The 26,133-nt window shown below is 45.2% G+C and overlaps 2 long non-coding RNA genes across 10 annotated transcripts in view; one reads left to right on the top strand and one right to left on the bottom strand.

Moving 5' to 3' along the window:
* The window catches only part of LOC308177847, a 170,021-nt gene that overhangs the window by 10,735 nt on the left and 133,153 nt on the right, over positions 1-26,133 (bottom strand). For 3 of the 9 annotated variants that reach the window (XR_013939442.1, XR_013939443.1, XR_013939444.1), the window contains 3 exons: positions 19,037-19,114; positions 4,241-4,408; positions 2,177-2,300 (listed from right to left, as the gene is read on the bottom strand). This is a non-coding gene — a long non-coding RNA (uncharacterized lncRNA). The other 6 variants (XR_013939445.1, XR_013939446.1, XR_013939447.1 and 3 more) reach the window with 6 other exon arrangements.
* Positions 9,629-13,356, top strand: LOC308177851. The gene is made up of 2 exons (XR_013939456.1): positions 9,629-9,757; positions 11,420-13,356. It is a non-coding gene; the product is annotated as an uncharacterized lncRNA (long non-coding RNA).

The following is a 26,133-nucleotide window of genomic DNA, read 5'->3' as shown; positions in this document are numbered from 1 at the left end:
GAATGCATCACCAGGCATTTTCCTTGAAAAGCACTGAGTGGCATCTCAGATTCAAAAAAACGTATTTTCTTCCAAGTCATCTGTTTGCTTGATTTACATTTTATCTCAATGGTCACGGAAAGTTCTGAATAAACCCTCATGGAAATTAACGTTCTTTGTTTAGTTATGCTCAACATGCAGTTTCTACAACCTCTTACATCTTCGTCCAGCAAGATGGGTTGTACAGGATCTACCTGTCTCATGATACAGTGTATTGTCCCTGAAGCTCCTCTTGCATCCCAGCAAAGAATTTCAGCTGGGCTCTCACTCAGCGAGAAAGATGGGGGTAACTCAGTCATTGTGCACTGCACTTGCCTTCTCCTCTGGCTGTTGTGCATGGAGCTGATTTCATTTTTAGAATCTTCTATTCAATTCATCTCCTGGACACTTAGGAGACCACCAGCTGGTCCCTGTAGCATAAAGACTACTTAAATGAGAACGAATACTTACAAAGAACTTCACTGAGTTCTTACGTAGCCTCTGTTACCTACATATGGGCAAGGAAAAGCAAGAAGAGCTCGGGGAAGACGCTTAAAAAGGGAACTTAAGCTGATATCTTCTAGTACATCCCACTGCTTTCAGTAAGTAAGGCACCTCTTGAGCATCAATTTTATATGACCTGGAGAGCAGTTTTTGATTTTCAAACACTGGTGCAAAATTCTCTCTCTAACTTAAGCTTTGATCTGAGCTAAGATCATGGAGAACAGGTGAGAAGGAAGAATCTATATGGAACTGATTAACTACTGCTGCCCGTTTTGGACAGTGCTGTCTAGAATTGCATTTTTAAAGCACATAATCTTGATGGTGTATCTCTTCTGATTACCCCTTCAAAAGAATATTCATATAAGTAGGAGCTGCAGCATCTTTGCTGAAGTATTCTGACGACATAATGGGTTGTTATAAATATGTAACTTGCCCAAGTGAAACAAGTTCAGCTATTTAGGGTAGGTCAGAGCATTGAGTTATTGTGCCCACTCTAACATAATTCTTACTATCTCTTAGGTCAGAGAGATCCTGTTTAAATGCAAAAGCACTTTGCAATTGCAATTTGCAAAACAATGAAAGAAATATGCACAACACAGTTTGCTGACAAAGCAGAATTTAGTTAGAGTAGGACATTGTTTTAAAGGTTTACCCTGGGGACACCAGCTGTTTTCTTCTGTCATTTAGCAGTGCTTTAGAAGATACATTTTCACATAGTACAAGGAAAAGCCAAGAATAAAACCAGGAGACATTTTACTTGTGAATAACAGCACAAAGGCAGGAAAATCTGTGAGTCCACAGATAGGATAGTGATGACACAGAGGCATTCACCATCATATGTGCTACTTTAACAAGCAGGGGAAGCTATTTTGCAGTAAGAGGCTATGAGATAGCAGTTATTTTATCCTTTATTAATATACAACAACTAAAGATGCTGATGTTCAGTACTTACTTTTTCTATCCACTATTTCCTATGTCTTTTTTCCTCCTAATATTGCAAACAGCAACTGCTTTTTGCAATATTGTGAATGATGGTTAATGCTTAGATTAGATGAGAGCTGGGAGGAAGAGATGGATTAAATGTAGCGATGATACCATTTAAACAGACTGCTGGCCTTTGTCATAAGTGAGCTATCAAACATAGACCCAACTAAATCCATCAGGAGAATAGCAGCTTTGCCAGCAGCTGTTACAAAGGGGATAGGGAATAATTTTAAGTCAAGACCAATAACTTCTATTGGGATTAGTCAAATTCACAGATGGTGGAATTATCAGTGGCTATGAAAAACAACAGTTCCCATGCAACAACTCACAATATCTCTAACCTGAGATAACGGGAGGGTAAGCAGAAACCAAGCCACCTGGACTTGTTCCTTTGTTTGGCCTCCAAGGTGCAGCCGTTGTGAGGAGGTAGCAGAAAAGGAAAGCAAGGTATGACATACTAGCTACAAAGAAAATGTTGGATCCTCTTCTATGTTCTCAAATCTGTGTTGATGGTGCTGTGAAAGGCATTCTACCATCCTAGAGCTTGGGGCGACAAGTTAGCAACTCAAAAGACAGAGGAAAAAATATATAAATACCAAGGGAGGTGGAAGACTTTACAAGGAAAAGGAACAGCAATGACCTGCCTCAAAATAAACAGAGAACCACTTGCCTGAATGAATCTTTGGTTCAATACCATTTGTGAGTTCTTCTGATTACATCAGCCAGGTCTCCAGGAGACAGAATTCCCTGTCCAACTTCAGCAAATTAGTCCAGTCTCCAGTTGTGACTAATGCCTGGAGGAAAACATGTTAAAAACAAACACACAAACAACAAAAACCAGGAATTGTTGGGCCAATTACACACTGAGGAGAACGAGGAAAACAAAAACCCTGCAGGTGTCTACATAAACCCAAAAGGCTGATAAGCTTATTTTCTTAAAGTAGGGCTGTAGCTTGATAAGCTCAGGGAATGGGAGTAATTTTTACAGTGGCTGTTTGCACGAGGTCAGTACATAGCTCAGTGGTCACCTCAAACACATATATGGAGGTAGAGCCAAAGGGCTTCCGGCACTTTTGTTTGTATCGCATTTTTTATCTGCAGTGGAGTTTGTGATGACAGCCACATGGGAAGAGCCAATTACATTTCTGCCAATGGCTGCAGCGTACCCTGTGAAATATTGCATCCCTTCAGTATCTCATCTCAAGGACTGCAAAAGCTGGGGCACAAAGTCTGAGGCTGAACACACTGAGGAAAAACTGTGTGCACTGAGGCACGGAGCAGACTTCCACCTTATGGATCTACCTCAAGGTCTGGAAAAAAAATAATATTAAAAAAAATAACCTTTCTTATTCCCTTAGTTAGCCCACTTAAGCACAATTGAGCCTGCTGCACTGTGAAGGAGAAGCACAAATGTGTCAGACAGATTGGCGCAGTGGAACTGAGCATCAGTGCAAGCAGCAGCAGGGACAGATTCAAAATGTTGGTTTTGAGACCTGCTGTTACAAGGTACGGCTCTGGGGGTGAACCAAGAGGGACTTCAGAGAAACATCTTCTTGCCATCTTCTTGTTGTTCTTGATGAAGTGCTATTGCCCACTCAGACTCTCTCCATGTTCTGCTGCTCAAGTACAATTATTACTCCATCCTAGGAAGGGCTTTTTTGCCCGTGTCTGATACGACCAGTGGCTGCTTTGTCTGCTGGAGGTGATCTTGCATTGCTGCACAATCCACAGGAATGGATAGTGCCAGACCTCAATGGGCCATGTACCACAGACTAGAGCTGAAAAAGCCGTTGTGTTCCCTGTCTCAGAGCAAAGGGAAAGGCTGGATAGAAGAGATGCTGCCTGTTGTTTTCTGTATTGATTCCTTTCGCACTTTCCAGTCACCCACTCCTAGCCTCATAAATACCTGCAGGGTCAAAGCCCTGTCCTCATGTGTTAGAGCAGTGACCTTGATTAAGTGACACAGCCAATATACAGTCACTTCTTTGGAAGGAATTGCCCCCCAGTAAAATTTTTTGCTCATTCAGTCTTCCTCCTCCTTCAAGCAAAATATGCCATAACTGACTACATCCAATTCATTTTCTTCTTCTTCATATTTTATTTTCTGTGTTGTCCCAGCCTCCTCTTGCAGAGGTGTCTCCCTGGGGAAATTCATGTCCCTTGTACTTTTTACTCTGTGTGCATAATAGAACATTATCTGCATAATTTATCTCTCACTACATGTTGTGTTCCTTCTGGCTAAGTGTTTTTCTAAAATAAATATATATCCTTATCATGTACACTGAGAAGAGGAGCCAACAAGCCTGTCCTATGTGAGAACTCTATGATACCCAATACCTGAACTACCAAAAATATATTGGCTCAGTCCTTTAGGTCAAATGTGACTGTAAACCAGAGCTCCATTCTGCCTCTGTATTTTGTAATGCTCAGTTCTTTCTGTAGATCTAACGCAACCCCTGCAAAGATGAATCCAGACGAAACTTGGAATTGAAATGCAACCCACAGAACAAGGGAATTCCATGAGATAAGGAAAAAAACAAAACAAAACCCTGCCTTTAATACCTTTTGTCACACCTCTGAATGAAACAACAGCAGTCATGGGACTGGGAAGAAGCACTGGCCGTGGACTAATTAGCATGACCATGACATCCAGGCCACACGGGGCAGCGATGTTGCTTCTATGTAGCAAGCTCTCAAGCTGCACAACTGCCAGCCAGGCCGTATTACAACTCACGGTATGCAGGGGCGCTGACAAAGCATTTGACCATGTCTTGAAGTTAAATGTCCTGGAGCTGTTGTGGTCCAGTCGACACAATCTTCAGTGAGCTTCTCTTCTGTTCTGTTGAGCATGAAGACAGCACCATGCTTTGCTGATGTTGCTTGAATTTCCAGGTGTTTACAGCTTGAAGCAAGAAAATTTGAAGAAAAACACAATAGAACAGATTATTTTCTATTGATGCCTGAGGTTTCATAGTAAATCTGAATCACAGCATATTAGGGTGAAAACAAGTCCTGAATAACCAAGGGACTGGAAAATGTTCCCTCTTGGTTTATTTTACCACGTGACTACAGCCACACTATTAGAAGTGAATGAGATGCTTCTGTGCTTCTTTCCATTTCCCTTCATGATTCTAAAAGTGCCCAGGTTTTCCTCCTTAGCACAACACAGCTGTAGCCCCCGTTTTGCACCATCTTTCCCACTTGCAGCTGTTCACCAGCAGTTTCAGAGCTCCAGATTAGAAGGTACTGGGTCTACCCCATACGAGGACCGAGTTGGAAACTTGCAATAACAGGCAAATCCAAGAACAATGTCATTTTTTAGAGGGTCACACCAGTAGATTTGAGCCAAACCAAGTGAATCTGACTAGAAGTAAGGCTGAGAGCTGTCAGAAGCTTTGCTATCCCATCCACAGCTCTGCTATCCTATCCACAGGATCCCCATTTACACATTTTAGACCTGCTAATAGTGCCCCCTTTCTGATTTCTCTAGACCAATTTATGTTTCTTAGGGGAAGAACCTGAGGAAGGCAATGTGAATTTAGCTTCACTAAGTCAATAGTAAATCCCTGTTACCTCTCACAAGTCTATTTGCCTTTTATCTAAAAAAAATAAAATAAAAATTAAAAAAAGCGGAGTTTATTGAAGACCCTTTAGAGCTAGGAATGTAGCACCTGTTGGAGTCAGCTGTGAAACCCTGAAAATAGGAAAAAAAAACAACAGTCTGTCTCCTCTCTTCTTTGATAGTATTGCAAAGCTCTGCTGTGCATTTTTATGTTTTAGCAGAAGAGCTGAAACCAGACTTAAAAGCTGCAGAAAAGTGACCTGCTTTCATTACAGTTTCTTTGAGAGTCTCTGAGTCTTTGAGGCCCCTAGCCATGGGAGCGAACACAGAGACACAAGCATGGAGGGGGTCTTGTGCATGGGCACAGTGGGAAGAGGAAGAAGGGAGGAAGGTTTAGGCAAAAACAAACAAAAACTTTTCAAAGCTTCTCGTCTCCTCTAAACATCAGCTGATCCTTACAAAGCTTACTCTGAAATCAAAGGCAACAGTCACTTCTTCAAGGAATCAGTCACTTCTTCTTTCTTGGAGGAAAGAAGTTTCCTCTCTCTCCTCATTTTGCCATATCCACCTTTTTCCCTTAATAACAAGTTTCTTTTGCGTGTGTTCATCAGAGCCAAAAAACTTGTTTGAAACATGACGCACTCTTCTGCCTCCAGAGCTACTCTCAGGACTCAGACTTGTATTGATCTCTCTCAACATTTTCGTGGCATTTTATTTTCATTTTTATGTCAGTGCCTGAGTGCATCCAACAGAGGGGTCCTTCAGGCAGGTGAAGTCACATTGTCCTGTCTTCTATTTTCTCTGTGACTGAGCAATTCTCTGTTATCAGTAACAGCAAGAAGTTGTCCCTATGCTGTAGCAGTGCAGAGATGAGACTGCTGGCCTGGCTACCCAGTTCTGGTATTGGTTCTGGTATCAGATCCGGTGTTGGTACTGATACCTGCATCAGTACCGGTTCCGGTATTGGTATTAGTTCCACTTCTGGTATTGATTGGAATAATTTGCCCAAAAGGATATAAACGTTAACATTTGGTGAGAGGAAGGAAGCCTGAGAACACACAGGTCATTTCAATCAGCTCAGCATGATCAAACACCGTGACGCATCTGCTCAGAGCATCTGTGGTGTTTAAAAGTTTGCCCCAGAGTCAAAATATTGGGATACAGAAAATACCAACATGTTATGCACTAAGGAAACCAAGAGTCATTTCCTTGGTGAATGATGTGATCTCAGGATCAAAAGGAAATGGAAAAAATGAACATAGTTTTAAAAAGGACTGTAAGGATAATAAAGTTTTCTCCATTGATGAAAGTCACAAAGCTGATAGCTACTGAATAAAATTCAGAAAGAGGAATGAGGTGATACAGCACATGTATGGTCAAAAAATTCCGTTTTTGGCATTTTCGCTTTTCTAATTTCAGAAAGTAGTTTTGGACAATCAGTATAATTAAAACAGAACTTGCTTAGAAGACCTATAAAGAAAACACTTTTTTATTAAGCATAAACAACCACTGGAAAACCCTGTTCCATGATACAACAGAAAGAGCCAGGTATAGCCTTTACTAACCTAAAAAGGCATATTTAATGCAAGTGGCAATGCAACGTGATTTCAAGCATTAGGGATGCCTGAAAATTTTTATTTTATTTTATTATTTTTATTTTAATTTTTTTGCAAGCTTCCTTCATCCCTTCCCCAAAGGTGAAGCTTGGTTTGTGAACTTGCAGCCACACAACAAATCTTTGTAGAAAGTTTTATCTGAAAGAGCTGAGCGACCTCCTAGCTTGGAGTTTTCCTCTGGAAACATCTCTCTCACACTCAGGACTACAGAGGGAGCCTCTCTCTTGCCATAAACCAGCTTCACCAACTAAATTAGCTGGGTAACACCAACTGGTGTGCAAATTCTCAGAGAGAAGGGAATGCAGTAGAGCAACTTCATTCAACCATTAAATTGGGCTCTGTCTACCTCTTTCTTGGGGGTCACAGACAAGAACATTTTATGGTAAACCTCTAGGGATTTTGCAATATCAAGGCAGAGGCAAGGTAAATATTTCAGCTCTCTGTAAAAATTTCTGGTCTGTTTATCATTACAGTTCCTAAGCACTTAAGTGAACCAAAAATAGTTTAGCAGTTCAATAGAGCAAGACAGGCACTGTATCCATGCTGGACTGGACATGTGTGTGTTAGCTGCATCACCGACCATAATAATGTCCTTAGGAATAAGTACAGGATTCATGTGTTCTTCCAGCTGACATTTTAGCGTAATTCTACATTATTAAAAGTATAACTGAAAGATCTATGTAGCATCCAGCTCAATGTAGACCACTGAAGCTGGAGGAATACTGTGAAAACCTTTCTGATGCTGTGGGTTGGAGCTGGGTAAAACAAACCTGAACGTGCAAGGGCTAGCACCCAATAGCACCATCCTCTCCGTTACTACAGACAGTTAGTCCTTGAGCTGATGACAAATTGACTTGGAAATGCTTTGATGCACCTGGATAATTTCAGAAAAGGAAAGGCCTAGGGGATTCCCTTTTCAGCCTAACAGAGAAATATATTTTTACAAAAACCAGTCATGCTACTTTTCTTTTGTTTTATCACTGAGATGTTCTTAGTGACAGTGAAAGCAAAACATGCACAGTCCTGGGGAAAGCGAGCATCCCACAGGCAGGCAATAATCAAACCTCTCCCCTGACAACTTTGTGGCTTCAGTGCAGAACCGTAGCTGGCTTCCATCCTTTCCTTGCCTAAACTGGTCTCCTCATTACATGTGGATAGACTTGACTTTGGTTTAGAGCATTGCCCAACCTCCTGGACAATCACATAAGCAGAGGTATCCTATAACCTTAAGATTTTTCCTCAGGGCTAGCTGAGACTAGAAAGTAGAGAGGAAAGAGCAAGTAAATACTGACCCAGATGATAAATTCTACGCCTCACTCCCAGCTACTAAGGAAGCTTCCACTTCTTAGCTCTCACAGACCACCTTGTCCCTCAAGCAACTATGCCATTTTCTTTCCTAACAGAGGCATGAGTTACTTTATGCCAATACTGGGATCAATACCAGCAGCCCCAGGACTTTTAATACAACGTTCACTCCATAAACAGGGTATTAGCCAAGTACTCTGTCTCAATCAAGGAACAGCACCTAAACTGGAAAGTTTAAATAGCCTTCTGCCCAGGTGATTCACAACCACAGAGGCAGTGCTGGATATTTTGGAGTTACCTGAAACTTTACGAAGGATAAACAATGTCTGTTAACCTTTGAATTCACTGGTTCTTGTTTATTAATATAAAAACAAAGAACACTCTAATACAGAGCTGGCTTCTTCTCAGAAGCTACTGCTCTCCCTCCCTTGACAGCTTCTCAAGTACTAGGAAATCAAGGAGTACAATGACTGAATTTCATTGAGGGGTTTAAACAACAGCTAAAAACTTTTGGCAGAACAGGAGCAGCATAAGGTCAGCTGCATGACGTGTGCTCCTTCTGGAGAGTTAGTCAGGAGCTGTCCTGAGAGGCTTTTTCAGGTTGCTGAGCATTGGGAGGGATACAGAAGAGGATGGCAGCACGAGGCCGCAGGGCCCCCTGCAATCTGCTCAGCTCAGGAGGAAGAAGAGCTTGTTCCTTTGCTGCCTTCATGGCTACCTGTTCTCCGGTGGGGATAAAGCGTATGTCTGGAGTCCTATAGAGAAGCACTATTGCACCTCACTGTTTAACTTCCAGCCTCTGGCCCAGCATGACCAGGCAAGAACAAGCCCCACGGGTTGATCATCCTCCTAGAGCTTACCTTTATTCTCTTGCTTGGACAAAATGCTTCCACATAGATGCCTTCTCATAACTGATGGAGCTGAATATCTTCTCTGCTCCAGTAGCATCAGGTTAATAACAAACCACACTCCCTCACCAGACCAAAAAAAAACCAACAAAAAAAGAAACTCAGAAACTCTAATCAGACATGTGAAAACTCAGAGGACAAAAACATATAAATAATAGAATCAAAAAATGCAAAATAAATGTAATTTCAGCCACCTCTGAAGCAGGAGCCCCCTCCCTGCAGGCTCTCCACCTCCCAGGTTTGCCAGAGACAACAAGAGGAACCTGTGTTCAGCTGTTCCCTTTGTGTAGAGATTAATTCATTGACAAGGCTCCCAGTAATGTGCCAACTCATTAATTACTGCAAGAATGGTGTCAGCAAGAAGTAGGCAAGGTGACTGCCGAAAATGGTCAGAGAGAACTGTCTATTAGTGCTTGCTACCTGCTCATTACATGCCAAAAAAAACCAAACCGATAATATCTGGAAGACATTTCTTAACTAATAAAAATCATGAGCTAAGTTTCTAATACAAAGTACTAATTTAAATCAGCTTTGGAGGAGCAGACTAAAGGGGAATTGGCCCCACAAGCCAGTCAGCCCTGTTGCAGGGGTGAAACTATTAAGCCATGTCCTGTGGGTACAGCGGAGTCCTGGAGCACGATGGGTCAAGATCTGCTTATGGGAGTGCTCGACTTACAACCCTGGGCTGCCTCCAGAGGCGGAGGGACGCCCACAGCCCATTTCAGACCTCACAGCTGGTAGCTCTGCCTGATGCCTCCATCCGAGGGGGAACGTGGTCACTGGGAAGAGTCCCATTTGCTATTAAAATTCATCGTTCTTCTTCTAATGCCAACACTGGGATAACATGCCTGGGATTGGAGGTAGGAAATCCATCAAGGCATCACTTAGTCGCACTTAAGTGCTTTCATGCCACAGTTGCTAAGTAGAGCAGCTTCAGAAACAGCCCCTTAAGAAGATCAGGAGGGCAGGGGGCCTCCCGACTGCTGTGTGATTGGAGTCAGGGCTCTTCCCCAGGCAGAGCCCATACATCTTCAGTAAAGGGGCATTTGAATGTCGGGCAGTGGGAAGCAAAGTCTTGTCACTGCATCAAAGGTTTTGCTTCCTTTGGCTCAAGGGAATTAAAAGAGTAGAGGGAATTAGCTGGAGTTGTTTCAGGTTTGCTTCAGGTTGTTTCGATTTGCATAAAACTCAGAAGAGCTCTGGAGTATTTGTAAGAAGAAAAGGCAAGGACCACGTTACAACTTCTCTCTTTTCATGCCTGCCACAAGGTTGGTGAGTTTATACCCCAGAAAAGAGCCAGAGAGGAAAGTGCTAAGTTAATAGCTATGGCAGCATCCTGCCACACTCCTAAGCACCTACCATAACCCTTGCCCGTCTCTGCACTAAATCCGAGAGGATGACTTTCCTCCCTGCCCTGTAACTGGCTCCCTTTCTTCCAGCCTTTTTATTTGATGGATTTTCATTTTATTTTTTCCCCTCTCCCTTTAATTTGGCCAGTCTCACTGCAGGCCGTAGGGCTAGGAAACATTATTTTTATCATCTGATATAAAAGGGATATGACAGACCCATGCTGTAAAATGCCAAATGCCAAATCATAAGGAATTCCACAAATAACAGTTCAGATGTCCAAAGGGGAGAGGCAGGATATGGATGGCTCCCAAATGTATCTCTAAGTCCACCAGCACCACAGAGAGAAACGTGCTCCTGCTCAGAGGTCTTGCAGAGACCAGAGCCTCTGGGTGTCAGTGTTAATTGTGTCACATACCTGGAGTGGTTTAAGGAAATCAGCATTTGTTGATGGAAAGCACAGGATGGGTGATGTGGGTTCCCTTAAGGGTGAGGGCTGGGAAGAAATCAGTGAAGGAAATGTGTGAGATATCACCTGGCAGTGATAAACCACGATATGGGTGATGCTGAGCAGCTGGGAGAGGGTTGGTGCAGACCAGGGAGAGAGCAGGGAACCTGATGTGCTGGAGGGAAGGGGAGTGGGTGGACTGGGAGATTAGAGACACACGTGGTGGGGGTAAGGAGGGCAGAGGGGAAACCAGAAATGAAGGCTGGCAATTCAGATACAAATGGATTACACTGGGATAAAGGCAGCTGGGAGGGAGTCAAAGGAGGTGAGATTAAGAAGTAGGCAGGATGAAAAAATCACAGGAGAGCTGATCAGCATTCAAGGAAAATGAGAAAGCAGGGTCACCTCGATCCCATTGATGGCTTTCAGATGAGCAGAGTTGGAGCAGTTTGAGAAAGGGAGAGCCACAAAGCAGAACAAGAGGCATGCATAAAACCCCAAGGGGCCCAGAAGAGGGCAGGGGACTGCTAGACCTCCTGAGCACCCACTGGGATCATCAGACAGAAAGCTCAGAAGGAGCCCTTTTTGCACAGGAACTTGGTGATACAGTGAGACCCAGCTGCTGCCAGGGCACCGGACATTCATGGGTGATAAATCCCTCAGCTGCTAATAAATGGGGTATGCACACTGCACAGGAGTTTTTTACATTTTAGTTTCTGTTTAACAGCAAGGTTCTGGGCCAGCTGGACTTAGAGCCAAGCCAGCACAGAAGGCAGAGAGCGCTAAGTGAGAGAGACAGCTCTGTCCCTGGGGACATGCCACCACCCTGGGGGGGCTCCCAGTGGCCCCAGGAGAAGAGTTGCTCCCCAGGGGCAGCCAAGTGCCGAGACTCCTTGCCATGACCCCGATGTGCTAGCTGTTGTGTGGCCGTCGCACGGCTTGTCATGTGCTGGAAAACCAGATAATGGAGAGGTCTGAATCATGCAGTAAGCAGATGATGGAGAAGCAGCAACATGCTGGCTTGAGCTCTCTTCTGGGCTGGGAATCAGTTCCTATGCCAGTTTGGTCAGGGAAGAGAGACCATGGTGCTGTGCCCCTGGCTCCTCACAGCCTACCTCTCTGTTTGCTTTCTCCTGCCAACCTTCAGCATTCGCTAACAGATTCCTGCACTGCAGTTACTGCAAAAAGAGCTGGTGCAGATCTTCACTTGAGGAACCACCTTTGGGACTGTGGCCTTCGCACAGCAGTGAGTGGGGCTGCTGAATGCATCATGCACGTAACCATCAAAGATTATTTCCATTATTCCCGACAAACAAAAAGGGTAAAGCTGAGAGGAAAAGGAGAAGAAAAAAGGAAGAAAGGATGAACAAGAGGAACCTGCTTCGAGCAGCTGGGGTTAATCTGACTCAAAGCCTAAATCCATGTTAGCAGTTAATCCAGTTAGTAAGGCTTTCATTGGGAGCTTTGAGAAATCCTTTAACCTCTTGTTGTAAACTAGGAGCAGCTTAACAGCTCAGTGTTCATGAGAAAAGCCTGTCAATAATGCTGCTAAGCAGGTATTTAGCAGGATTTAAGAAACAAGCATGTGACAACTCTTCTCTAATGAAGCAATTGGGCTTCTCTCCAAGAATCAAGTGGTCACTATTTTCTTTAGTCTTGCCTGTTATCTGCTTTTCTGCATTCAAAAGAAGATGCAGGTATGGTCTCTATCAACTTGGGCAGTATTCCTTCCCCACAAAACCACAGTAAAAAGCAAGGTTTTTTTTATAAACCTTCATTCTTCATCCTGAGAGATCTTTTATGAAGCAGACTGCAGTACTCAAAAAACTAAATGAACTTCCCTGGTATTTTTTTTTTCCCTTTCAGGGGTGTCTACAGTGTTCCAAAGAAAGCAAATTGACAAATAGCTTTGACAGTTATGGCTTTTTACCCTCAGCCTGAGTCTAGCAGGATAAGCAGTAAACCAAACTTTTTTTAACCATCTGCCTGCAAAGTCATTACAGATTCACTCTGCCTGCAGAGACTAGCCAAATGTGAGCTAGCTGCAGTCCAGAACCCATACAGTCCCATTTAGCCTGGTGCTCTGTCCAGGTTCCTGGCAAATGCATAGTGCGAGTGTGGCTGGGGGACATGGACATAGTGCATAAACCTCACCCCTGCCCTGGAGAGAGGAGACCTAGGGGATCAGATTCTCTCAAAGATACGTGTCCCAAGGTGGGAGTGACCACCTCTTAATGCGGGAAGCCCTTTGGGAACCAAACCAGCCAGTCATCAGGGCACAGAGTTCCTCACACCAGCACGGTGGGGACCACCAGCATTCTGGGAGCTCCAGCAGAAACCAAGATTTTCTGCTATGATACCCCAGCCACCCCATTACTTCTGGAGAACAGGGCAGCTCTGAGCTATGGGGAACCACAGAGAGTGTGGATGTATGTGTCACAGGTGTGTGGCACGCACGCAGTGACCAAGGCACAGAAACCAGGGCCTTTCTCAGCCTTCCCTCCTGACCTACACCAGGAGCTTCAGCCAGGGCCAAGATCCCTCTGCCTCTTGGATCCCAGACACGCGCGCTTCCCGTTTCTGTTCACCTTCACAGACGAAAGGTCATTCTGCATTTTCCCCCTCCACGCTAAGCAGGAACGTTGCATTACCTTTGATATTTGCTGTGTTCAGCCAGCGCGGGCAGAACCCACAGAACATTAATCTGGTTTTACTACCGCACCGCGCGGGGATGTTCAAAGGGAAGTGGATCACTGCCAGTCTGGCTGCTACCTCTAGCGCGCAAGAGCTAGGACAGCGAGCAGGGTCTGTCAGAGGGAACTAAACATTTTGCAGCTCTCAGTGCCTGAATTCAGTCCTAAGCAAGGCTGAGAAATCCAATGTGTAGGAAGATACAAGAGAAAAGAATTCATCTCTAAGCACCCAATCAGAATTTCAATAGCGTGCAGGTTTTGTGTCACTTGAAAGTATTTCCATTTCTGGCCCTTTAGTCTCTTTTTTCCACTGATAAAGGAAAAAATTTCCATGCACACACACAGATATTAAGCCACTTACAAAAGGATTGTCTTTATGGGAGGCCTATCTAATGAGACCATGATCTATGATCCCTCGTGAATAACTCTGGTAGGCATAAGGACAGCACACATATTAATTAACCTATAGCACTGCCATTAAAAAATCATGCCATGGGTTAATAAACTGACTAGCGTAGTTATTTTTCCTTTCATAAATTATATTTTTCTATAGCTCAATTATGTGTTTTCAACTACTGTTCTTTCCCCAGTTCCAAGACAGTGTCTTTTCCAAAAAGACAGTCAATAGCCCTTTTAAGCAAGAAAAGGATTACCTGAAAAATAGCAGACAAGTGGTAAAAGCAGGTGAGCTCCCACTCGGCTCAAACTCCAGCTCAGTCCTTGTTGGGCAGGTATACTGATGGAAACGGGACCTTTTTCTGCATCACACAGAGCCATCTTTTCACAGCAAAACGTACTTCAAACGGGTGCAGTGGTAGCAGGCACCATGTTACCGAGCAATAGGTTATCCTGCTTACTGCAAAACAACCTGTTGTATCTGGGTTTGCAAGGGGAGCCGCTGCAGTTTTGTTCAGGTGCTTTTTGGCAAGGTTGGTGCTGACCTCTTGTTTGGGAAGAGACCGAAAAAGCCATCCCTGTGCTGCTGGGGAAGAGAGAGGATGCTGCGGGACATGATCCACCACCCTTTTCCTGGAGCTGTTCCTAAAAATCCTCTGCAGACACCCCTTGGAAACAGGGTTAAGGAACCAGCCCTCCATTTGCACTTCACACAGCATCCCCCCACCCCGGTCCTTTTCCATCTTCCTTTCCACCGAGCAGCTTGCAGAGGCTCAGACTAAGACTAACTGCTGAAAACACACTTGCTGAAAGGGGGGAGATAATTTTGCACATTTGTGGGGGATAATTTTGCACGTTAGGCTGGGAAAGTCTGCAGAAGACAGGCTTCAGGATGAAAAGTTTTGCAGCAAAGTTATAGAAAGGACCGGACTGAGTCAGAGCCCCTCTTTGACAGCACAGTCACGCTACTCAGACCAAGCTCCTTGGCCACTGTTTGCAACACCTGACCTTTTGCCTTGTTGTCACCTGATGAGTGACAAGCTCATCAGCCACATGGCATGCCGGGGAAATGACGGTGGAATTAACGACCCCCTTCTCATTTTCCTGCACATCCTTGCCTACTGCATGGTCCTTACCCCACCCAGCAGCTGAGAGCCACGGCTGGGCTGCACAGGCATGGGACAGAGCTTCACGCTTTCAGCCTCTTGCTGTAAGTAATCAGGGCAGACACAGACTGAACGCATGAAGCAAGAGATGGCAGGGCAACGAGGGAGGACTTGGGAGAATATCAGGTAGTGCCAGGCTGCGGGCAGAGACGGATGGCACGGCGTTTCCCCACGGCAGGCTTTTGGTCCCAGCAGGTTAGGTACAGCCGCCCTGCCAGATGCAACCATCCGGCTTGGAGGGATTCAAATTAAGGTCAAAAGGGATAAAGCAACGGTGAGCAAATCAATGTGTTGTTCCTGGCTCACAGTCATGCCCAGATGCACGTTCATCGTTTATGAGGATAATTAAAATACATAATTTGCATGCCTATGTATGTGCACATACATGCACATCCACACAATTTACATCTCCAGAAAATAATATACCTTTATGAACCATTTATTTCATTGCCTCTGTAGCAGCTATATGGATCTTAAACTTAGAAAATGGGGAAGGAAGATGGGAAGGGAAAGATCACCCCTTTCTCTGTTTAACCTTGCTGGGAGAGGAAGGGAAAGCTGCTCACAGCCTTTCAGACCTGACCAGGGACTTGGCAGCACACTATTTATGCAGTTTCACATTTGCAATGACCAGGGCCTTGCAGTGCTTTTGGCTGGAATTGGGCCCAGGAGGGGTGGGTTTGCCCCCTACCTCCATCGCTCAGCAGATTAATTAGCCATAACTCTCAGCTCTACAAAGCAATCGCAGCCCAGATCAGCAGCAGCAAACTCTGAAGCCATCCCCGAGCACAGTGCCAGCTGTGCCCAGCTCTTGTCCAACAACCATGAAGGTCCTACGTGCCAGAGCTCCCTCCCTCCTCCTCGTGGGCAGCACGGCTCCGCTCCGTGACAGACACACATCCTGCTCTACGTGCTCTCTGTGGAAGCTGACAAATGTCCTTGTCTAAAACCTGAGCCACAAAAACTAGTTTGTTTTCACGGTGGCACTCCAAAGCTGTGACCAAAACCAGCAGGAAGATGTACAAGGGATGGGACTGAACTGACCACAGTCAGCAAGACAGCTCTGGCTCTGTGACACATTAACATAACCCTATTCTTCAGTTTCACATGCAGTCTGTGTACCTCTCCCAAGGTATGAACACATTTTGTCATAGACCCAAGACACACCTGGAAGCAGAGAAAGGTTTCTGAGTGCTGCTCTGTGCATCAGGCTTGTAAAAGCTATTTTGGCTAGCCTCTAATGTTGTGTTAGTGCCTGTCAGTGGATACACAAGCACACTGAGGAGAGGACTGAAGGCTTTTGTTCAGTTTAAATTTGTGATGCTTGGGCATTTGTGTATGCCCAGCTAGAAAACGCTAAGCCCATCAGTTATGTCCTCGCTATTCTCATCATGCCACCTAATTTACACTGGCCTTCCAGCCGGAGCACTGCTCTGAATTGTCACAAACAGGCAGCTCTCCATTACGCGGCTCAGTGGAGTGAGGGGCAGAGACATCTGTATGCACGGACTTGGTGTTATTCAGCACAGGATCCCCAGGCCTAATTAGCTTGAACGCTGCACTGGATCCTGGCTGACTCTCCCGCAGCCCTGGTTTCCAGTTCATAAACCTTTCCAGAGCACCAAGACACACAAAGCAGCGCCGTGGTCCCCTGCTTACCCCTGGCATTACCTGTCCCTATCCCTGTCTCCTCCCAGTGCTGCTGCCTTCATCTCAGCCATGCCCGATGCATCCCCAGGGCTGCTGCAAAGTCCCCATTCATAACCCCAGCTGGTCCAGGGCTGGTCCATCCCTCAGCCCAGCAGCCAACCTATGCTGTCTACCTCTGCTCCCTCACTTCTGGGATGCTGGGTGAGGAACAAGTTGGGACAAGCCAGCAAAAGTCCCACAGGCTTTAGTAATTCAGTGTCTCACTGCTAATTATCTTAATTACGTGTTCTCCATTAGGGACTTGACCAAGATTGCCTGTGAGCTGAGAAACGGGCATCTTTAAGAAGCCTGGGGATCATCATCACTTTGGTCTACTTCAGGATTTGGTCCTCATGCAAAGTAGTCCGCAATTAGCGCAGATGTATTTTAAGTCTGTTTATAAACGTCTTGCAGCTGCACTGAGCAGGAGCTGGGCACAAATAGCACGCAAGAAAAATCTGCTTGGGCTCTGCACTGATGTGACTGGCTCTGGGCAGAGCGAGCCTTGATTTTCCTTCTCCCAAAGACTGATCACGTCTTTAATCTGTGAAAGCTGGGTATGGGGTGGGAGGGGGAAAGGGACAATCCTGACCCTTGAATCCTCGAATTACTCAGACATCACGATTGGCCCTGGCTATTGGTGGGATCTGCAGAGGCTGGCCAGAAACTCTCTCAGAGTTCAAGTGGTCGTTAATTTGTCAGCATTCCCACAGGGGATTTCATCAGAGCTAAGACTAATGCAGAGTTAAGATCATCTTCAGAAAAGCTACAAAACAAGGAGCATGGTGACATTTCAATCCTGCCTCCTTCTACTGGGGACCTTCTGCTAAACATCAGATCCCAGAGCTGCCTGTCGAGACCTCAAATATTATCAATAAGTCTTTCCACTGCTTGTCCCCATGGCATATTTATCTCCAGTGGTAAATCAGCACAGTACCTGCTGGCTAGAGGTGCTGCCCTTGGCTCCCCAGCCTAGGACCTCCTTCCCCAGGAGCACCACCATGCCTCAGGTGCTGTCACCAGGGCATGCTCCCTCCTCTCCGGTGCACCAGGAGATGAAATGCTTTGCCTCTGCAAAAAGACAGGAGCTCAAGACACAAGTCTCAAAAGAAGAGGCAGGGGGTACAGCCTGGGCTGTTAGTACAGCATCCACATGAATGAAGAAGAAAAGTCTGTGTTGATGCTGACATTTTTCTTGGCTTGTTTCACTGGCTTCCTGCTTCAGCATCCCTCAGCTTGCTGGCCAGGGCCAGCTGGTACCCAGGACCAGGACCTGACTCGGCAGCCCCCAGCCCCTCCTGGCATCCCCATCCCCTGCTGCCATCCCCAGCCCCTCCTGCCATCCCCAGCCCCGCTGGCTTGGGGCCGCAGTCAGAGCCGTGTGAGCTGAGCCGTGCAAGGCCCCATTAGCGTCTCCCGAAACGGCACAGATGGACAAGGTGACTTCAGCAATAAAGATAGTTTGAAACCATGAAAAAGCAGCGAGAGCAAAATGAAGCCCCTGCAGTGCCGCTGCCGTTAGGAAAGCACCAGCACACAAACAGAGGAGTACGTGGAAACGTTTGCTGTGGTCAGGAAATGAGGTACATTCACAATGCAGCAGGAGCCGGATGCAAAATAATTCAGGCTGCAACTTTGAAGTACGTCTTTTAACCAGTGCTGGATGCTTGATCCCACCACTTACATTAAAAGTCGGTAACAAAAGGGGCCATTTCCCTGTCCTCATTGTAAAAGTGCTGTGGGATCAGGACTGACTATTACAGGCAACTCTGCTTAAAGACATGGTTAACTGCTGCACTGAAGTAATAATCCTGCCGCTAAATCCAGAATTTAAATGCCTCAAGGGCTTAAGGGCTGTCAGGAGTTAGAATTCATTTCCAGAGGTTTTATTTAGTTGCAGCAGCAATTTTACCTGAGGGTGACAATAAATTTGAGAAATACAGAACTAATAATTTAACAGAACTGGCTGCGGTATTTTCTTAAAGTCGCACAAACACGCACACATAAGCTTGATGAAATGAGTTCTGCACATTGCACGCTTGCAGGTTTCATTTGAATGAAAATGATTAATGGGAACACAGAGCAAAAACACAGCACAGCAACAAAACAAATCAGCTCTGCCTCCTAAAGGTCAGAGCAAACCTGCCTCTGGATTTGGAAATCATCTCCTAGCACAACATCAGGCATTTGCTTCGGCATCTGCCTCTTGCCTCTCCCGGCTTCCCAACACCCCAGGCGAGTGGCTGGAGCTGTAACAAAACGTGCTTATAGCCAGAGTTGTGGGATGATTGGAAATGGTGATTTACACCACCAGCTCTTTCATTTCAGAGTGCAACTTTTGCCTGTTTGCATATTAACCATTATTTGCAATAAAAAATCAAAGAGGTCTTTTACTCATACCTCATTTCAGATCGGAAGATGCTTTCCTTCAGGAAGAGCTGGGGATCCAGTGTTGTATGCAGGTAGGATTTCCATCACCTGTAAGAAAAGAAAAACAAGAACACAACAGCTCATGGGATGCTCTTGCCCCCATTGCCTTGGTTCCAGGCATGAGCAGAGCAAACAGCCCTCCTGTCCCCGTCCTGTGCCAGATGACAACCCTGGGGACACCTCTCTGCAGAAGTCCCCGGACCGCTCTTTCAGAGAGAAAAATGAGTGAATGGGGAGCCTGGGCCAAGGAAGCGAATCAAACATCCCAGTTGTGAGGTTGTCTTAATGGAAAACCAACAGGATTTAAAGCCACAGATATCTCCCCTCACCTTCTCCACTGTTGTAATTGAGAAATATGTTCTTTTTTTTCTTTTTTCTTTCACTAATAATTGGGATGGAACAGATGGTGAAGGCTGTGTTTAATGAAATACGTCCATTCAATTAACCCGTGCCACTGGGGATTCGTCAACGCAAGAAGAATCATCTCTTGCTGCTGTAATAGGTTCCTCCTGCCCAAGCCTGCACACCTGGGCCAGGGCTGGGATGCTACGGGCAGGACCAGGAGACATAGGTTGGACCTGCTGAGCCTTGCTCAGCTGCCATTCCTGCTGCTCCAGAAACTTGGTTTCTTTCTATTATTTCTCTTTTTTTCCCCTTCTTGAGCTGATTGCCCGGTTTAGGACAGTGTGCTGGACTCTGTGCTGTCTCCCCTGCTGCTGGCAGCACACGTGAAAGGTCAGACCTGGGCCATGTGATAATTGCAAAAGGAAAGGCTGTGGCTTTCAGTCAGCAGGGTGCCACAGTGAAGGGAATCAGGCCCCACTGCTACCAAATTTTTGGGGGGAGAGCCCCATCTGAGCCTCAGTTTCCCCATGTGTAGTGGTGCATAACTCCTAGTGCTCCGCGAACATCCAGCATATGGTTCGAGAACCACCCATCAATCAGTACAGCTTCCTAAGGTAAAGCATGACATTTTATTTCAGATCTTTGTCTGAAACAAAGTTTGGCACCTTTAAAGGGGGTGGACAACATTTGGAAACAAAGCCATATTCATACTGTTTAAAAAAGAGAAAAAAATCTTTTTTTTTTTTTTTTGGTCCAACTACACAAGTAGTAACTTATTTACCATGACAGAGGCAAAAAAATACAAAGGTTGAGAATTAGATCAGGTGAATTTGGGGTGAGTATTTTTATGCATGTAAATCATTTATTCCTAACCTTGTTCCTGCTATTGAAAGAGCAGAGACTTCTCAGAGTTACAACAGGAATGGCTTCAGCTAAAGGAAATTCATTAAATGCCAGCTGGACTTATTTTAACAGTTTAAAATCAAACCATTTCAGATTTTTCATTCCCAAATGGTAAATCGGTACATTTGCCAAAATGAATTAGTTTGGTGTGTGTTTGTTGTTGTTTTTGTTTTGTTTTTTAAAGTAAGAAAAGTAAAAAATTAAAAAGACTTTGGGTTGGAAGGGAGATTAATTTTTCTGTGTTCTATTTTGGGGAATAAAAAGGAAGAGAGAAATGAACCAGAAGGGAAGGAGAAGAGAGGGATTCGTTTCAGCGAGAAAACCACAAATCTGTCTGGGATTCATTGAAGTTTTCATTTCTTTTTTTTTTTTTTTCCAGATCAAGAAGGAGAGAAAGCGCTCAGCTGCTTCCCACGCTCAGGCACGGTGTGTTATTGATCTCCACAGCACAGCCAGGAAAACAAAATGCTTTGACATGAAATATCTATTCTCCTCAACAATGCATTTTTTTTTCTCATTTGGGAAAAAGAAAAAAAAAAGAAGAAAACAACAACAACAAACTAGACGTTTATCAGTCTCTTTGGGGGTGAGGAAATCCCTTTGACAGTGATTCATTCAGAAATCAGATTTACACAGCCGGAGGAACCACGGCCCGTGACACCTCCCAGCCGCCTGACAGCCCGGGCTGAACGTGGCACCCACGATGATGACACGTAGCACGGAGCTCCCCCGGGGAACGTGCCAGTCAATCTGTGCACACATGAGGGAGCACCCTACGTGCCCTCTGCCACTCAACAACCCCGGCAAACCCCAGTGCCTGCGGTGCGCCAGTCCCCTGCTGCAGCTGCGGCTGGCAGTCCTGCCATGGTGGGAGGGCAGCTCCCCCAGCCTCAAACAGCAGCAGACACCTCCTAGATTCCCAAAACACCTCTTAGGTTCCCCCAAACACCTCCTAGGTTCCCCCAAACACCTCCTAGATTCCCAAAACACCTCCTAGGTTCCCCCAAACACCTCCTAGGTTCCCCAAAACACCTCCCAGGTTCCCCAAAACGCATCTTTCAGATGTTCTCGGTCACCTTGGGTTATGACCCAACTTGATTGTGTTCCTTGTCTCTCCATTGTAAAGGAGAGCAATGAGTCCTTCGGTGTCCTTTGAGCTATTTCATGGGCACATCTGCCTCCCAGCGCTTATTACCACCTCTGGAACCAGTCTCTCCCTGATGGCATCACAGACGCATTTTCTGGTGTTTGTGACTGCCTCCGTAACGTCTTGGTTGGAGCAAAACGGTGTCCAAGTCCAAGCAGCATGAGTGAAACTCCTGCTAGGCTTTCATAATGAATATTAATTCACCAGCCAGTAGAAATTCCTAACTCCTCTCAATTCTCCAAATCTACTTAACAACATTAATCAGCCAAGACCAGCCGAGTCTTCCCATTTTGGCTGGATTTACTTTCTTCTCTTTAGTTATAATACAGTTCTTGCAGAAATGTCAGTATCTCACTATATGTGAAATTCAGTATTTTATCAACAAAATATACTAACACATGACTCAGACAGGATATTGACTGCAAAAAAATGGCCAGGTTCACTCATCTCTCTTGATGGCAGAAGTTTCAGGGAAGCATCCTACATCCTGCCATGAATTGTTCAGGCCTGAGAGCAGCCCTGGATCTGAACTCTCTTTGGGTTTTAAGATCCTCTGATCTAGCTCCAGATCTGCTGGCCTGGAGGGCACAGCTCATCCTCCAGGATGTTTCAGCTGCTGAATTGAATCATTTGATGATTTCATAGTGTGCTCAACTGGGATGTCACAGGTTGGCTGTGCTAACGTAACTGCTGGCTGACTACTGCAGCCGGCTAACAATAGGACTTGAGATAGAAGGATGAAGTTGCAGCTCTAAAGTGAAGGCATGCTAGATTAAAAACAACAACAACAACAACAAAACAACTTGCAGCCTTTCCAAAACAGATGCCAGGATGAAAGCAGCTCTTCACCCACTTGCCCACATCAAATCACGAAGGCTGATGGGCAGGTGCAGATGCCTCTTTGCCCAGGGTGCTTGGTCTTGGCCAGAGCGAAGGAACTGGTTCTGCATTTGTATCCCCCTCATAACAGCTCTGAGAAAGGGATGCTTTCTGACAGCTTGACCACCTCTCGCACTCACAAGCTGGCTGCCTTGTCATTGGCAGAGTCCTCCAGCAGATCCAGCTGCCCAGACAGAGCTGGCTCATGCTTCAAAATGTGGCAGGTGGCCAGAGGAGCACAGAGATGTGCTGGCTTTTCCCTGCACAATCCCTTAACAAGGAATCCTGATGTTCCTGGGCACAGCTTTCATTCCCCAGGTCCCGCACACTGTCCGGCAGTGGCTCCGATTGTCTCCGAGACTCCCCTTAGCAGAGGAATAAACAAGCTTTTTATTTCCTTCCCCTCTTGGGATGAACCAAGGAGAAACATCGTTAAACAGAAGTTTGCCTGGACTGGAGTGGCAACGAGGTGAATTCTGTCCTTGCTAGTCTAACATCTGGCCCCGTCAGGATTTGTGCCTTTGGTTCAGCCAACTGAATCAGTCATGTGTGCCAGCTCCAAGAGGCAGTGAGCCTTATCAAAGGTGCTTACCCATTTGGCTTTAGGGACAGATAGAAGACATACTCTTATTTCTTTTCTAGTCGTATCTGCTTTGACCCAGACAGTGAGCCCAGGTCATCTCCAGATGGTACTTTCTGCCCAGATGTATTTCACATCCCCTTCTCTTAGGATGCCTGAGTTTAACAAGAGCCGCATGTGTGATCACTCCCTAATCCCCTTCAGATGCAACAAATGGTTTAGCACAACAGCTTAACCCAGAAATCTTTGCTAACCACCCTCACCTTGAATGGAATGGACAGGGCAACTGCAGTTTAATGGCATGAGCTGCAAGAGGTTTGACAAGCCACTGGGCAGTGTCTATTTCAGCTGGTTGAGCAAGGCTCTGGCCTGTAGCCTCCACAAAATTCCCACCATCTCCCCATCTCTGTGAGTTCTGATTCAGGATGGACTTTGGGAAAAAAAATAAGCAGTAAAAAGCAACTAATTTCGCAGGCAAAATGGTGCTTTCAGCTTGCCACAGAGAGTCTGCAGTATCAAAACACAATTAAGTAGTTGCACATCGACAGACTTTCCTAATTGCTGCAAGGAGCAATTCAATTACGCTTTCGACATTGAAATGAGTCATTATCAGTCTATAGGGGAAAATTCTGTTTTTGGGGTCGTGTTTTTTATAGCATGTGCTATCTTCTTCCCAAAAGTTAGCTATTTTACTGCTGACAGTTCATTTTGGATGGATTCTTCCCTTTAGAAACTAAACTGAGTAGTTGGTAGTTCTAGGAAAAAGGTTCTGCTGTAGATCAGAAAAGCCCAAAGCCATACTCTCCATTTTGGGGTTATGAGAACAGAAATTTAAGGTCCCTTCTGCCTTGTGAAATCCACCTGCTTCATAATCAGATGACAGGTAATTATAATTCTACTCTCACTTCATTTTAATTCTAGTCTACGTAGGACCCTAAACACAACCAGGCTAGTACCCCTGTTCAACCCAGTGACAGCTTGTTTTCAAGAAAGAAGTAAATCCTGTTATGAAAGCAACTGGGATGAAAGGTGGCAAAGATATTTTCAAGATAGTCTAAATTACTTGCTGGAAAAGTTAAAATATAGATTGCATCCTAAGAATTGAAGCTACAGTTTGGGTCTAGTTGGGTGACTGAGAATGGTTGAGAGCTACAGGAGCACTTGAACCTTTCTCACAGTGAGAGTTTCTTTCTTATTGTTCCTACATTGATTTGAAAGCAAGATGATTGCAGAGCCGTGAGATTCAGCAGCACTGAATAAGTCCTGTTTTGAGAGCTCTGGGTTAAACAGCCCTGATTTAGATGTTCATGCCTGCACAGTAGTTCAGCAGAGATAGCAGGTTGCAGTAGCCGCTCGGTAATTGACCTGTGGTGATTTAAAACCTTAATTTGCTTCCATGCTTCCCAATTTAAAGTAGTGTGTGCACTTGGGCATAACTGTCTTAAGAGGTCTGAGCAATATTTTAGCCCAGATTCCTTAGAAAACAAGGTTTAACTGAGCATACACACTTTTGCTGCTAAAAACTCCTAAGTGCATTGGCCATTTTCAGCCAAATTTGATGCATGGCTCAGAGTCCTGATGTTTATAACATTGTCATGGGTTTTGTAGAGAGCCAGGGCCAAACTCCACTCTTACTTATTTTGAAAGCAGGTGTTGGTTGAGCACTGTGGGGAGCCATGGCTTGGGACTGTCTCTCCTGTGGTGAGTACATCCCAGGGAGACAGTGAGAAGAGGATAGCTGGATCTTAGATGAGAAAGGGAAGACAAATCTAGGCTATATCGGGCCCTTTGTTTGTAGAAAGTCTTGTTTTGAAATAGCTAGGTTATAGCCATGGCTTCTGTGACGTTGCTTTTACATACAGCCATTGATGCAGGAACAAAATGCCATTCCCTACCAGAGAGCCAAGGAAGCAGAGGGTGAAGCAGATCTGCCTTGTGCTAGGGCAAGAGGCACCGCACACTGCAGAGCACTGAGTGGCACCTCCAGACGGGTAACAAGGCTCCCTGGGTGATTTGTAGGCTCTGAACAGCAAATTTGTCACTGAGCTCCCCTGAATTTTGCTTGGGCCTGCACCTTCACTGAGCTGATTTATTGAACGTGCCAATAAGCGAAGCGGGCAGGGGACCCGCTCCAAAGTCCAAAACCTGGATTTCCTATCTGTTTGCACTCCCATCTGCCTTCAGCTCTCAAAGGTTCTTCTTAAAACAAGTTCAGGTTTTGGCTGGCTTTCAATGGCAAAGCTCTGCTGGAAATGAGCACCACTGCTTTATCTGCACGGGCTAAACCGCAGATGCTCATTTTCACAGACTGCACACTCAACAGCTGAGTTAAATTCCCAGGAGTTAAGAGGCAGCTTGGTCAAGCAAGCAGGGAAGAGCTAGAGCCTCCTGTTGTCTGATAAAAAACCCTGAGCTAATCATGTGCACCTTTGGGCCAATGGTTCCTCGCTTAGAAAATAAGGTCAGTCACAGAGTGCTCTGATCACAGAACAGAGAGCATTTCGGAAGAGGGGTGCTGCTTTTTCATTATTGCTATTCCTAAATCAAAATTCAAGCATTAACACAAAACCCACTAAATTAAAAAAGAAAACTCCCATGGACGTACACAAAATATAATGTATCCCTCCTCAGACTGGCTGATATGGTCCCAGTCCCAGCGACATGCGGAGGAATTATGAGAAATGCCAAGAACTCTCCAGAACTGTTACATTTTTGAAACCAGGCTGTGTTATCTGCCACCGTGAGATATCGTGAAGCTTGCATCCATCCTACTGCGGCCACGCTTCATGGTGGCAGGATCCCACCAAGACCGGCAGGACTCATCTCCTGGGCACGAGGCCCAGGGCTAGGGAGGGAAGTGGTAACAGTTAAAAAGATGTCTGGAGTTTACAGAAATAGATTTTCTCCCTGGAATAAAACATGACTTTGAATAAATGTTTTATTCCATTGCACATAATGAATGGCAGTGAATGTGATTTGGGGACCTGTCAGAGCGGGGAGCACAGACATAGTACATGCACTGCAGACAGGATTAATGAGGTTGTTTAACTGAAACACAGGGAATTGAGATCACTGTTAATTTTAATCCCCTTTTCTCTTTCTTCTTCTTTTTTTTCTTTTTTTTTTTTTCTTTTTTTTTTCTTTTAATGATTGCCTTCCTGCGTGGCTGATAAAACAAGGCCGTCAAAATATTTATCAGAATCTCACAGGCAC

The sequence above is a fragment of the Anser brachyrhynchus genome (assembly GCF_964034855.1).
Source record: "Anser brachyrhynchus genome assembly, chromosome: 14".
Lineage (NCBI taxonomy): Eukaryota > Metazoa > Chordata > Aves > Anseriformes > Anatidae > Anser > Anser brachyrhynchus.
This window is presented reverse-complemented; position numbering and strand designations above follow the sequence as displayed.